Consider the following 12,887-nt stretch of genomic DNA (forward strand, 5'->3'; position numbering starts at 1 on the left):
AACCTCCTCCCCTCCGCCTGAGCTCCAAATGCGGATGCAGCCCAGCGACCACCTTATCTGCAGCCTTGTGAGGCCCTGAGCAGGGAACCCAGCAAAGGCATGCCTGGACTCGGGATCCAGACAAACTGCCAGATGAGAAAGGTGTCGTTTCCAGCTCCTGGGGAAATTTGTGGTTATCATTAGGCTGCAATGGAGAACCAATACACTGCCTCTTGGGTCATTCCAATTCTCACATTAGTTACCAGAATTTTGCCACTCAAAAAGGCTTACCTTCTTTAGTTACTTTGGTGATATTCTGTACTTATGTATATATTGAAAAGAAAACCTGACAGTCAAGATACAGATCTGTCCTGAGGTTTATTTGCATCCTGGGGAATTCACTCATAAGACAGTGTTAGCAAAATATTAGAGACGAAATAAAAAGCTATGAAATCAGAGCATAACCAAATGGGGGAAAAAAAACACCCATTATTTAAGGGAGAGAAAGTAAACAATTACAAAAACCTGTACCACAGAACGCTAACACTGAAGAGACTTTTGGTACCGTCACGTGGGGCAGTAACGACCAGTCAGTTACAAGGCCGAATTCACGCTACTGTGAATGGTCGGGCCGCGGGAAGGTGATCAAGTCATGAGGGTGGAGCCCGCATGAATGGGATTAGCACCCTTATAAAAGAGACCCCCAGAGAGTTCTCGGTCTCTCTGCCAAGTGAGACACAAGGAGCACATGCCCATCTAGGAAACAGGAAGTGGATCCTCACCAGATACCAAATCAGCCACAGCCTTGGTCTCAGACTTCCAGCCTCCAGAGCCGCAAAGAAGGACACGTCTGTCGGTGAAGCTGCCCCATCTGTGCCATGTTGTCACCACAGTTTGAAATGCCTCAGACACCACCCTTGCTCCATTCTCTTTTATTCTGTCACGCTGGGTGATCAGAAAGAAGTAAAATCTAACAGGCTCTTAGCGTCGGTACTTTTGACACTTGGGGCCAGATGATCCTCTGTTCTGGGGCCCTCCTGGGCACTGTAGGATGAAGGCCAGCACAACCTCGCCCACCCCCTAGAGTTAGGATGATCAAACACGTCTCCAGACGTTGCCAAATGTTCCAAATTGCAAAACTGCTGCTGGTTTTCTCTGGAGAGGAAAAATCAGCATTTTGTGTTTGACAGGAACCGCATTTACGAAGATGCAGGGAAATTTGGGGCCGGCTCACAGGTGTTACTTAATGACACAGCCATGTAACTAAAAGTCATCCTTGAAAATGCACCCATAAGAGCCAGGCTTTTTCAGATAGCCTACGTAAAATCTTTCTACAAAATTATCAGGAGTTTCATTAGAAAATAAAATATGGATTTCTTCTTTCAGCATCCAGATATTTTTTGTTTTCTAAGCAGAAAATGTCCCAGCACCCCCAAGAGCCACGTTCTTATTCGCCACCCACAAGTGTCTGTAGTCTGCACATGTGTTCACACAGGACTCTGGAGCAGGAGACTATCACATCCTCGAGACACCAAGGATTGTGGGACATTTTCGTTAGGCTGGCGCTCCTCTCTCTTTTTTTTTTTTTTTTTTAAAGATTTTTACTTATTTGAGAGAGAATGAGAGAGAGAGAGAGAGAGAGAGAGAGCGCGCGCACATGAGAGGGGGGAGGGGCGGAGGGAGAAGCAGACTCCCCGCCAAGCAGGGAGCCCGATGCGGGACTCGATCCCGGGACTCCGGGATCATGACCTGAGCCGAAGGCAGTCGCTTCACCGACTGAGCCACCCAGGCGCCCTGGCGCTCCTCTTTTTCTTCATGCACCGTCCTTTTTTCGCAACTAGGAAAACTTCTGTTTCAGGTCTGGCTCTCCTGCTTTCTGATCATGGATTGAATTTCTCTCTAAACTTTTAAGTTAGGATGAGCTTTTCCCAATACGATGTTAACTTTGTAAAGGCTTTTTCACTTGTAAGCAGCAGAGAAAAGACAACAGAAAGCAGCCCTGGCCTGCAAGAGAGCCAAGTGAAATGTCATCGGGTCAACGAGACTTGTCCTCTGTCCCCGACGGTTCTACATCAAACTACACAGTTTAATTTTTGAAAACACAGTAATTGGATCACACCTCCCCCTCAATTGAACATCTTCTTAACTAGGTTTTAAATGACTATTTCTTTTAAAATCTAATTCCAGGGGCGCCTGGGTGGCTGAGTCGATGGGAGTGTCCAACTCTTGATTTTGGCTCCGGTCATGATCTCAGGGTAGTGAGATCGAGCCCTGCGTCTGGCTCATGCTCATGACGGAGTCTGCTGGAGATTCTTTCTGCCCTCGGCCCCTCCTCACGCACACATGCACACGAATGCTCTCTCTCAAATAAATAAATGAATCTTTCAGAAAAATAATAAAGGGGCGCCTGGGTGGCTCAGTCGGTGAAGTGTATGCCTTTGGCTCAGGTCATGATCCCGGGGCTCCCGGGATGGAGCCCCACACTGGGCTCCCTGCTCAGCAGGGAGTCTGCTTCTCCCTCTCCCTCCTGCTTGTGCTCTCTCTCTCAAATAAATATTTAAAAATAAATAAAACAAAAATAAAACCTCACTCCCCTCCAAAAAAGGATTTACAGTAACCAGTGAAGTACAACGTACATATATATTTTTAAGACTATTTCAATACAGACACAAGAACATTTTTTGAACTGACCATAAATCTAACAGCAGTAGTTCAATCCACTTCAACTCCTTGGGTTTTTGTGGTTTTTTTTAAGATTTATTTATCTGAGAGAGAGAGAGAGAGAGTGCACACGAGCAAATGAGAGGGGCAGAGAGAGAAGCAGACTCCCCGCTAAGCAGCGAGCCCAACGCAGGGCTCGATCCCAGGACCCGGGATCATGACCTGAGCCGAAGGCAGACCCTTAACCGACTTGAGCCTCCCAGGCGCCCCTCAACTCACGGGGTTTGTTTACACTGCAATCAAGAAAAACCAACAATTAACAGGGTGTATAGCTGCATACATCTAAGCAATGTGCTTGAAGGTGGTGGTGGTGGTTCTGATGGGTCCACTTTACTTTGACACCAATGGGTAAAATGGCTGATCTCCACTTGGCAAAAGTTACTGTTCAGACCAACCTCAGCAACATGCCCTCCTAGGCGTGGGAAGTGAAGTGACCTCTCCTGTTTTGTCCTAGAGCAGACGTAAGTTTCACAGAAGGATGTGAGAATGACATGCTGCATTTCCGCGCAGGGTTCTGCGGTGCAGTTTCACGTGAGGAAACGCACTGATGTTCGTGGCGTTCAAGGTCTCCTAGTGTAGCAGCGACCAAGCGGGGGGTTGGGGGGCCCCAAACAGCGTGTGCGGTTTGGGCGTCAGCAAGGACACTCCACCTCTCCGGGCAGCTGCCACCTTCTGAGGCTGTCCACCAGCGAAGACGGAAGGAAGGTGCCCCCGTCCTCCCTTTTACTGTGGATAACCGGTCGTGAGCCACCCCGGCGGCAGGAGGGGTTTTGACTGTAGCATTACTACTTCCCAAGCCCCCCACTCCTGCCTCTGCTTAAAGGTGAAACGGCTCTTACTGATGGAAGAGAAAAAGTCAGGCAAGGCTGTGAATCCCTGAGCGTGAGCTGCTCTAGGTCTGTCCAAGTTCTACTTGGGGACGGGACAGCCAGGGTTCTCTACATCAGACAAAGTCAAATTTACAGGAAGGGCTCGGCTCAGCTCCGTCTCTCTCTCTTTGGTTTTTAATGCGAAGAACAGAACATCTAATTTACTATCATAACCCCTACAGCGCACAATTCATTAAGGACACTGACACTGTTGTGCAACTATCCCCACCGTTTATTTCCAGAACCTTCTCATCTTCCCAAACTGAAACTCCATTAAACACTAACTCCCCATTTCTCCCCTGCCCCCCGGTCCCTGGCACCCACTCTTCCGTCTACTTTTCGTCTCTATGAATTGGGACTCCTCCAGGGAACTCCTCAGACTGATTTTTAATTTATACACTTCATGTCAAGAAAATGAAACAATCTGAAACAACCAATGGTCTGATTTTAAGGGGAAGCAACAGCATACCGCGGCCACAGGACACTTCTCTTGGGGCCTCATGACCCCATCCGTGTCCCCTGCGGATGCTCTGCAGAGCCACTCAGCAACCGCCCCCATCCGATGAGGTTCTGGGCTTCACACTCATGAGGCTGATGCATCGTGGCCCGTGTTGGCCCGTCCCTGTTTTGGAGGCCTTTCTCACCACTCGATACCTCAGCCAAAATAACAATGCCACAATAACGAGTGAGCCCCCTCACTTCACCTCACCCTGCCTCCCCTCCATGAGAGACTCATACCGGAAATGAGAACACAGGTCCGGCACACTGAACTCGGGGCGGCTGATCTGTTTAGAGGCGCTGTAAGGCTGTCAAGCCCAACACAGCTCTAACTCTGGCTGGTACTTGATTAAGTTATCAGCACCGTGTATTAGTTCCAGCAAACTCCTCCTAGGAAAGAAAGCCGTGTAAAGAGAATGAGAAGCCTTCACACCGAAAAGCAGCAGCTCCTTCACGTCAGATAAGCATCATCGGATCCTATCCCCATATTTACTGAAATCCTACTGCTAACAGACACACGTACTTTGCCCGGCATTTTCTGTGCTCAAGGAAAATGATGCATGAGCAGGTAATGGAGGAATTAGCGAGTATCTGCTCTATTCAAAGCATGGGGTTTCGGGAATACCAGCAATTAAACACATTCATACACACACTGGCACCCACACTCACTCACACACACCTCTTCCTTTAAGCTAAGACCTCTATGCAAATAATGAAAGGCTCCAATAGTTAAGCCCCCACAAGCCCCCCAGAGTATTACAGGGGGAGGCCGAGTTCCCAGGAGGGAAGCTTTGGAAGAGGGGAGGGTAAATTCCTGCTGATGAACACAGCATCTGGGGAGGAAGACGGGAATGAGAAGGCAGTACGGGAACCGGGGGGGGGGGGGGGGGGCTCTGCTGTTTAAGAACAATTCTGACCTTGTGTGATGATACCAAACGCTCCCCAGGACCCAGAGCAGGAAGAACGCCGTCTGTGCTAAGGTTTGATGTGAAACGCCATTAATGTCTCTCATGTGGGGTAGAGGCTGACTTGTGTCCTCTCTCTACTCTGGAAGAACGATTTTAGTGGGCACATGCCTGTGCTGCCCGCAATAAAGTCAGGGTACAAATGTGTGGGATTCGGGGCGCCTGGGGGCTAAGAAGCCAGACAGCCTGATTTCTCATCATATCGCCATCCCTTCCTAGCTCCAGATCAGCGGGCAGGTTATGTGACTCAGTTTCTCATCTCCAAACGTAGGCTAACGAAAGCCCCTGCACCTGGGAGAGGCTGTGAGGGCTAAACGCTTTAACAGAAATTCTCAGAGCAGGCCCTCACGCACAGCAGAGATCCACGACTTGCTAGCTATTCCTCATATTCAGCCAACAGGGCACATCCCCAAAGAGCGACCAAAGGGGGCCTTCTGCAGGCATCGGTGGGACACACCACCCTCAGCTAACGGGCTCGGATCCGGTCCCCGGTGGTCTGCAAACACGCAAACAGCACGTGTCAAACCTGTCAAGCAAGCACCGGCTGGGGACGCAGCGCACGTCTCAACCCCGAGCTGGTTTCCAGAACGGCATCCGTGCCCATCTCCAGTTCTGAGAACTCCAACGGGTGCTTTCCAACCTCTCCAGTTCCAGGGTAAAAGAGCTCTGGCGGCACTGGGACACCGTCCTCAGCCTCTAACAGAAGGGAAACAACAACAAAAACAAAAACCCAGACAGCTCTGGTTTTTAAAGGAGTGCACTAGGGTGCATTTTCTTGCCTGACCCAGTGTTGATCTGAGACACCTTCCATCAGGTTGATCTGAGGTCTTTAGGGCGCGGAAAGGGGAGAAGCGTCATCCCCCGCTCCCGCAAGCGAAGGCCATGACACCCCCTCCTGGAGCTGCCTGAAGACGAGGGGGCAGCGTGCCCAGGGCTGACGGCATGTGCTCAGCGGCCCCGCCGAACAGAAGCGTTCCAGCACACTCGGTCACTTGGGGTTGAAGCCACGGAGAAACGGAAGGAGAGTTATTTATAGTACTGCTTTTTGCGACTGCATCTCAAGGTGGCAGAGACTCCTATTAATCACGGTTCCCTTCCCAAATCAGTGCAAAGTTCAGTCGCAAGAGAAATGCTGGTGAAGGGTTTCATTTTATCTAGTACATACTTACCCGGTTTTCTAGGCTAGCATTCTCCCTGAAGGGAGGGGATCGCCCCCAAGCAACAGAGTCTGAATGGCCATTTCATTATCTTAAACGTAATAACCCCAAGAGACCTACTTGGGAGTTGGCGCAGAACTGAAAGGCAGAAAGGGCCAGCGTCTTGCCAGCAGGAGGGGGCCTTGTCCCGAAATAGTGGGCAAGGTGTACACATATTAGAGGAAAACAGTGCGAATCCCGTATCACGAGAGGGAAAAGTTTCTCTTCTAACAACCTGCCTCATTGTGAAATATTTTCCTAGACTCTTTTAAAGCAGCCCTTCTCCTCCAGGGATGGAAGAAAGCTTGTCTCATTTCCCGTCCCTCCTAGCCTGTTGGCGTTGACGCTGGAAGAATCCATGGCTTAAAGTAATCTTCTGGAAAAGGCTCAGCTCTCCATGCAGCCTGAACACTGAGAGCCAGAGCTGCTGGATAATCTGCTCGAAATGACCTCATCCCAACAAAAGGCACTTTCTGCCTTTCTCCGTGGACATTCTGACTCGAGTGTCGTGGGTCCTACCCTCCCTGTTCGCTTCCCTCATGATGTGTTTCTCTCTTTCAGTGGGAACTAGATTTATTTTTATTACACCATCAGTGACCAGTTGAAGATGAAATTTTTAGTGCATGTAGTAACGTTTGCATATCATCCTTTTCTAAAGTCTGCTTGGGGACCAGCTTACGTTGGAGGTGAAAGAGGCTTGCTTTATCACTGTGCATTAGCTCTTTCTCCTACATAATTGTCATTAAGACAACATGCAGCTATTCAAACACTTTGCTGTTCAACGAGGATATGATTCCATAAATTATGGCACTTACAGTTTGACCCCAATTACAGGAAAATATACACATGGAAGATACTGGGTGAAAAATACATGAAAACATGAACAGGGGTTTCACGGTAGTTGCTTACTTTCTTGGGCTGATCGTCATTTACCAGTGAGTAGATGTCTTTTATTTTACAGTAAGAAAAGATACCCCCCCCAAAGATAAAGATTTTCCACCAAGCTTACAGTTATTTACTTGCAGTCAGATGGCCCAAAATTATAAACCTAATCAAACAACTATCATTTTATTACTAAAGTCCTAGCAACAATCCTACCATTTAAAATATGGGAATAAACCAGTAAAATGAGATGGAGTCCTTAAAAGAATTATTTCATGACTGGGGAAAATGTCCATGATACAGTGTCACGTAGGAAAAAAGTAGGTTTCAAGATGGAACGTGCATAATGCCAAATTTTGTTTTGCAGGCACACACACACACACACACGGAAGATAACCCTCCAAAAAAGTCTCACATCTATTTCTGGGGGTGGAATTTCACTGGAGTTCTCTGTGTGTGCTTTTCGTATTTTCCAAATCTTCTATGAACGTGAACTGTTTTCACATTCATTAAAATGTAATTAAAACCTGGCAGAGTCTGCAGAAATAATCTGCATGAGAACAGCTCTGCACTTCTAAGTAGGAAATGAGGCTACAGGGCTGGGAACGCAGAGGAGGGGCTCCTGTGTTAGGAAAATAATGCCGCTCTTCACGGAACAAAAAACATCCCCGGGGTGAGGCATTCAGAAAGGGTCCTTTCTGCGCTTGGCCACCCTTCTGGGTTAATTCATGGCTGGCTGGGGCCTTCATCCAAAACCCGTGCGCACTTCAATAGCAGATGCTGACATGACAGGAAAGGCGTCCGGTCCCTGGGGTTACCCCTGAAACCATCTGCATGCCTCCCAAGTGGCCACAGAGTCCTCTCTCCAACTCTGCAAGCTCACCACCCTATTTACTGACCCGTCTCTGCCGTCCAGGGCAAGACCCCGAAGGAAGCCTTCCTCAAAGTGCTCCACCTAGTAACAGCAAACCGCTGCTCAGACAAACTGCGTCACAAGAGGCAGACCACGGACACACGACAGGCAGCACGACTGTCCTTTGCTCGTCCCGTCCCCTCTCACACTACAATGTGAGCTCAGGCACCCCAGACTTCCCAGCACACCGCCAGGGAGACACCGCCAGTGACGGCCCCCACGTAAGAGCTCTGCTTTTCCCATGATGTTGGTTTAAGCCAGTACTCGCAAAGAATCTGTAAATCAGTGTCCAGATCAAATTACCTTTAAGACTGAAAAACCTGAAGCAGCTTCTCTACAATGTACATGAGGTCCTCACACGAATTTAGGAGACGCGCGGGCTGGTGATGAAGCCTCTGAGACACTGCGATTCTCACCACATATGCAGGATTTATTTTGGCCTCGACAGTTCCCTTTCCTGTGTCAGGGAGTCGTGAGTGAGGTCATCTGCTCACAGAACATGGCCTCTGGAGTTTTGAAAAGTAAACCCTGTGGCTTTCTCTAGAAGACAAAAAAGCAGGCGATGCCTCACCCACCGAGTGCCGTGGGTCTCCTAAGTCTTCAGAGAACAGCATTTTTTGATGCTTCAATTTAAATGAATAACAGAAACATTAAAAAAAAAAAGTTTAAAGGGGTGCCTGGGCGGCACTTTCAGTTAAGCAATTGCCTTAGGCGTGGGTTGTGATCCTGGGGTTCTGGGATCGAGCCCCACATGGGGCTCCCCGCTCAGCAGGGAGTCTGCTTCTCCCTCTCCCTCTGCCCTGCTCATGCTCGTTCTTGCTCGGTCACTCTCTCTCAAATAAAATCTTAAAAAAATGCTTAAATATGGGCGCCTGGGTGGCTCAGTTGGTTAAGCGACTGCCTTCGGCTCAGGTCATGATCCTGGAGTCCCGGGATCGAGTCCCGCATTGGGCTCCCTGCTCAGCAGGGAGTCTGCTTCTCCCTCTGACCCCCCCTCCATGCTCTATCTCATTCTCTCTCAAATAAATAAAATCTTTTAAAAAAATGCTTAAATATTATGAACCTAAGTATTAGATCTAAGAGTCCAATGATTCCCCCTATTTGTGTCAGCAAATGCAGGAACTCAGTTTTATCATCAAATGCTCAGCAGCTCACATCTTCATAGCCACAAGACTGGTAAGATTTAAAATATAAAATACGGATAGCAAGCGTGAGTAGGCTTTCCAATCTTGGTACTGCTGACATTTGGGACCACCTAAATCCTGGTGGTGGGGCGTCCTGTGCGCTGCAGTGTGCTGAGCAGCATCCCTAGCCTCTGCCCACCACATGCCAGTAGCACCCCTCCCCCTGAAAACGGTCTCCAGACAGGGCCGAATGTCCCCTGGGGAGGGGTGAGGACTTGCCTCTGACCAAGATCCCTTAGCTGGGGCAGGTACGTAGGTCCAGGACCACTCCTCATGACATGGCCAGACAGCCCTCAAATTCCTAAAAGTCGTAGCTCCCTGAACATCCGCAGGGTCTTTGCTAAGTGACCACAATATGGATTCTGTCTTAATCACATCATGGGCCTCGCAGAGCTGTACCTCCTGATGTCCTCCCAATTCAAAAAGCAGAAGTTAGGAGAGGCAGAAACAAAACAGGTGTGTTCCTCTAGGTAAGAGTCCACAGACTGTGGCCTGAGGCCAAATCCCACCTGTTGCTTCCCCTTGTTGGACCTGTGAGCTATGGCTAGTTTTTACATTTTTAAATGGCTGAAAAGAATCAAAAGAATCCTATTTTGTGGCTCATGAAATTGATCTGACATTCAAATCCCAGTGTCCATAAATAAAGTTTTATTGGCACTCCCCCACATCCCTTCATTGACGTACAATCGACGACTGTTTTTACACCACCACAGCACAATGGAGTGGCTGTTAACAGAGCCCGGCTGGCCCACAAAGCCTCAACTATTTACTCTCTAGCCCTTGACAAAAAATGCCACCCTTGCTCTGCTTTTCTCAGCTCTACCGAAGACTTTCCTGTGTCTACACTAGACCTGCCTATCTACCTGCCTTGTCTGTTCCCGGCTTGAAAGCTGCCTGTTTGCTAACCTGCAGGTGATGCCCCAAAACGTGGATGCTCCTCAGGTACAAACCAACCGCTTGAACAGTGAGAGCAGGGAACACCACCCGCCACGGTCTACCATGGTTACCAAAATCCCCCACAAACATCCAAAGTCATCTCTAAAGCTCAACACCAGTGCCTCACACACAGTAGGTATTCAATGTGTGCTCAACTCAACTGAAGCTTATGTTCCCTAAGTACTGAGTTAAGTCCCAATCAAAACTCCGAGGACCGACAGACCTCTCCCATCTTCCCCAACATTCAGAAGATGGTTCAACTACATTTCAAAAAATACTGGCTGATGGAAAGTTGTGGCAGTTCATCAAAATGTTAAACACAGTCACCATACAGCCTATCGATTCTACTCCCTGACATACACCCAAGAGAAACGGAGACGTGTGTCTGCACAAAAACTTGCACACAAATGTTCAGAACAGCAGTAATATGAATAATGATGATTCATAGTAACTGAAAGGTAAAAACAACTCAGATGTTCATCAACTGATGAAGAGATCAACAAAATGTGCTATAACCATACAATAGAATATTACTCAGCCATAAAAAAGATTCACAGGGCAAGATGGATGAATCCTGAAAATATTAAGTTAAAGCCAGTCACAAACTCAATTAACATTTTACAAATTTTTGTTTTTATAAGCAAACTACATTTTTCAGATACTTAAGTAAAATATCAAGATTCTTACATATTTACTTTGTTGTTTTTACATACTTGGGTGTTTTTCTTGGGGGGAGGGAGGGCAGAGAGAGAATCTTCAGTTAGGCTCCACACCCAGCTCAGAGTCCGCTGCAGGGCTCAATCTCACAACCCAGGGATCATGACCTGAGCCAAAAGCAAGAGTCCGACGCTTAACTGACTGAGCCATCCAGATGCCCCTTTACATACTTGGTTTTAAACAAAAATACCTCAATAAGATTCTTACTGGAGTTAAATTTAGGACTATCACTTTAGTTCCGATTGAATTTTTTTTAAAGCAATAAGCAAAATTCTTAAAACTATGGAAGTTCTGTGGGTTTTTTTTTTTTCTCTTAAAAAAAAAAAGGGAAACAAACTGAGGGTTGATGGAGGAGAGCGGGGTAGAGGGATGGGGTAACTGGGTGATGGGCATTAAGGACGGCATGTGATGTAATGAGCACTGGGTGTTATATAAGACTGATGAATCACAGACCTGTACCTCTGAAACCAGTAATATTTTATAAGCTAATTAATTGAATTAAAATTAGCAAACTAAAAAAAAAGAAAAAGGCAACCAAACTGATAATGGAAAAAAATACAAATACAAAAAGTAAATAACACAGCAAATGAAAAAGTAAATAATAAAATCAAACTCTAAAATCCCATCTACCAAAACACAGCACTGTTAGAGAACTGGTTGTCAGTTTTAGTTCGGTATATGGGCTTCAACTCTTGGCACCTGTTTGATGTGCTCTTCTGGAAACTTTACCATCTCCTAGATCTGTAAGTAATAATCTACATGTTGTTCTCATTAAGTTTCAAGGTTAACTTGCAAATCAGTTTGCAGATACACACAAACTGCATTAAGAAACTCATAAAGCACAGGGGCACCTGGCTGGCTCAGTCAGTAGAGCATGCAACTCTTGATCTCAGGGTTGTAAGTTCGAGCCCCATGTCTGGTGTAGAGATTACTTTAAAAAAAAAAAATGTAAAAAAAAATAAACTAATAAAGTACAGAATTAAGTTACAGGAGATAAAATCTATACTCATGTGCCTAATCATAATTACTTTTTTGGCTTAATTTTAATTCACAATGTTGACAAGAAGATTTGGTTTTAGAAGGTGTCATCCTCTCCTGGTAAGACCCAGAAAAGTCTGTAATAGCTGGTTCAGTACCCAAAATTTGTGGAAGGCAATAAAACGCGAATTCATCATTTTAGCCCAGAATGATTTCCCAGTGCTCTATTACCTTCACTTTCAGCAAGGAGAAAGACCTGCAACTTGAAAAAAGTCATTTTAAAACGGAAGATGTTCAGTTGGGGCAAAATGCACTTCCACCTCTCCAAGGGATATCGGCTCAAGGACAAAGATGCAACAGCAAGTGGGTTGCTTACCTTTATGGTGACTTCATGTGTAGACCTCTGAACCAGTGAGCTCCCCAGCATCCGATCATATAAACTTCAAAGTGTCTGCCGGGAGCTGCCTGGTGAGAAATGAGGAGATAGGAAGAAAAAACTTAAAAATTCCTTGGGAAGCATTCACCTCTGGCCTCTCCCATTTCGTGGTTTTTTTTTTTCTTTTTCAAATCGGTGGCACTGTTTCCCTTTTTCATCTCAACTCAAACTTAGCACGTTTTATTATGTCACAATCTCTTACACTTGAACACAGACTATGCAGTTTTACCTGCAAAGTGAAAGACGAGAAAGGAGCGCGGCCAGCCTGTATTAATTATCATATGTGTAGAAATCCCGAAAGGAAAATCTCCAAGTAAATAAAATTAATTTTAGTTCAGTTATTGCTACTGCTATCCTTTAATGAGAATCAATGCCTATCTGAACTGCTTTTGTCTTCGGGGCTGTGTCCTGTGCAACCAAGAAACTCAACCGTACACACCTCTAAGAGAAGAAAATATGCTTTAAAGAAACTTTATAGACCTCACTTGGCCTAATGCTTATAACAGCCTTGCGTGCATGTCCATGTGTATATACACCCTCATAACACAAAGAAACAACATTAAGAGTCTTTTTTTTCCTTTTTGGCTTCCCTAAAATAAAGCAAAAGAAAGGC

At 46.6% G+C, this 12,887-nt stretch overlaps 1 protein-coding gene across 10 annotated transcripts in view; it reads right to left on the reverse strand.

The window, feature by feature from the left end:
- Positions 1-12,887, reverse strand: part of TBL1X (transducin beta like 1 X-linked) — a 218,500-nt gene that overhangs the window by 52,771 nt on the left and 152,842 nt on the right. For 4 of the 10 annotated variants that reach the window (XM_025857892.2, XM_025857893.2, XM_025857891.2 and 1 more), the window contains exon 3: positions 12,215-12,303. The exons of 3 other annotated variants lie outside the window; for them this stretch is intronic. The gene's annotated coding sequence lies outside the window, so the exon portion shown is untranslated. Of the gene's footprint in view, positions 1-761; positions 785-4,307; positions 4,458-4,984; positions 5,115-5,558; positions 5,729-10,856; positions 10,968-12,214; positions 12,304-12,887 lie in introns of those variants that run through there. 3 more of the 10 variants (XM_025857896.2, XM_073902126.1, XM_025857901.2) reach the window with 3 other exon arrangements.

This window comes from Callorhinus ursinus, unplaced genomic scaffold (genome assembly GCF_003265705.2).
Source record: "Callorhinus ursinus isolate GAN/ISIS: 27379988/994484 unplaced genomic scaffold, GSC_fseal_2.0 scaffold16, whole genome shotgun sequence".
In the NCBI taxonomy this organism is placed as follows: domain Eukaryota; kingdom Metazoa; phylum Chordata; class Mammalia; order Carnivora; family Otariidae; genus Callorhinus; species Callorhinus ursinus.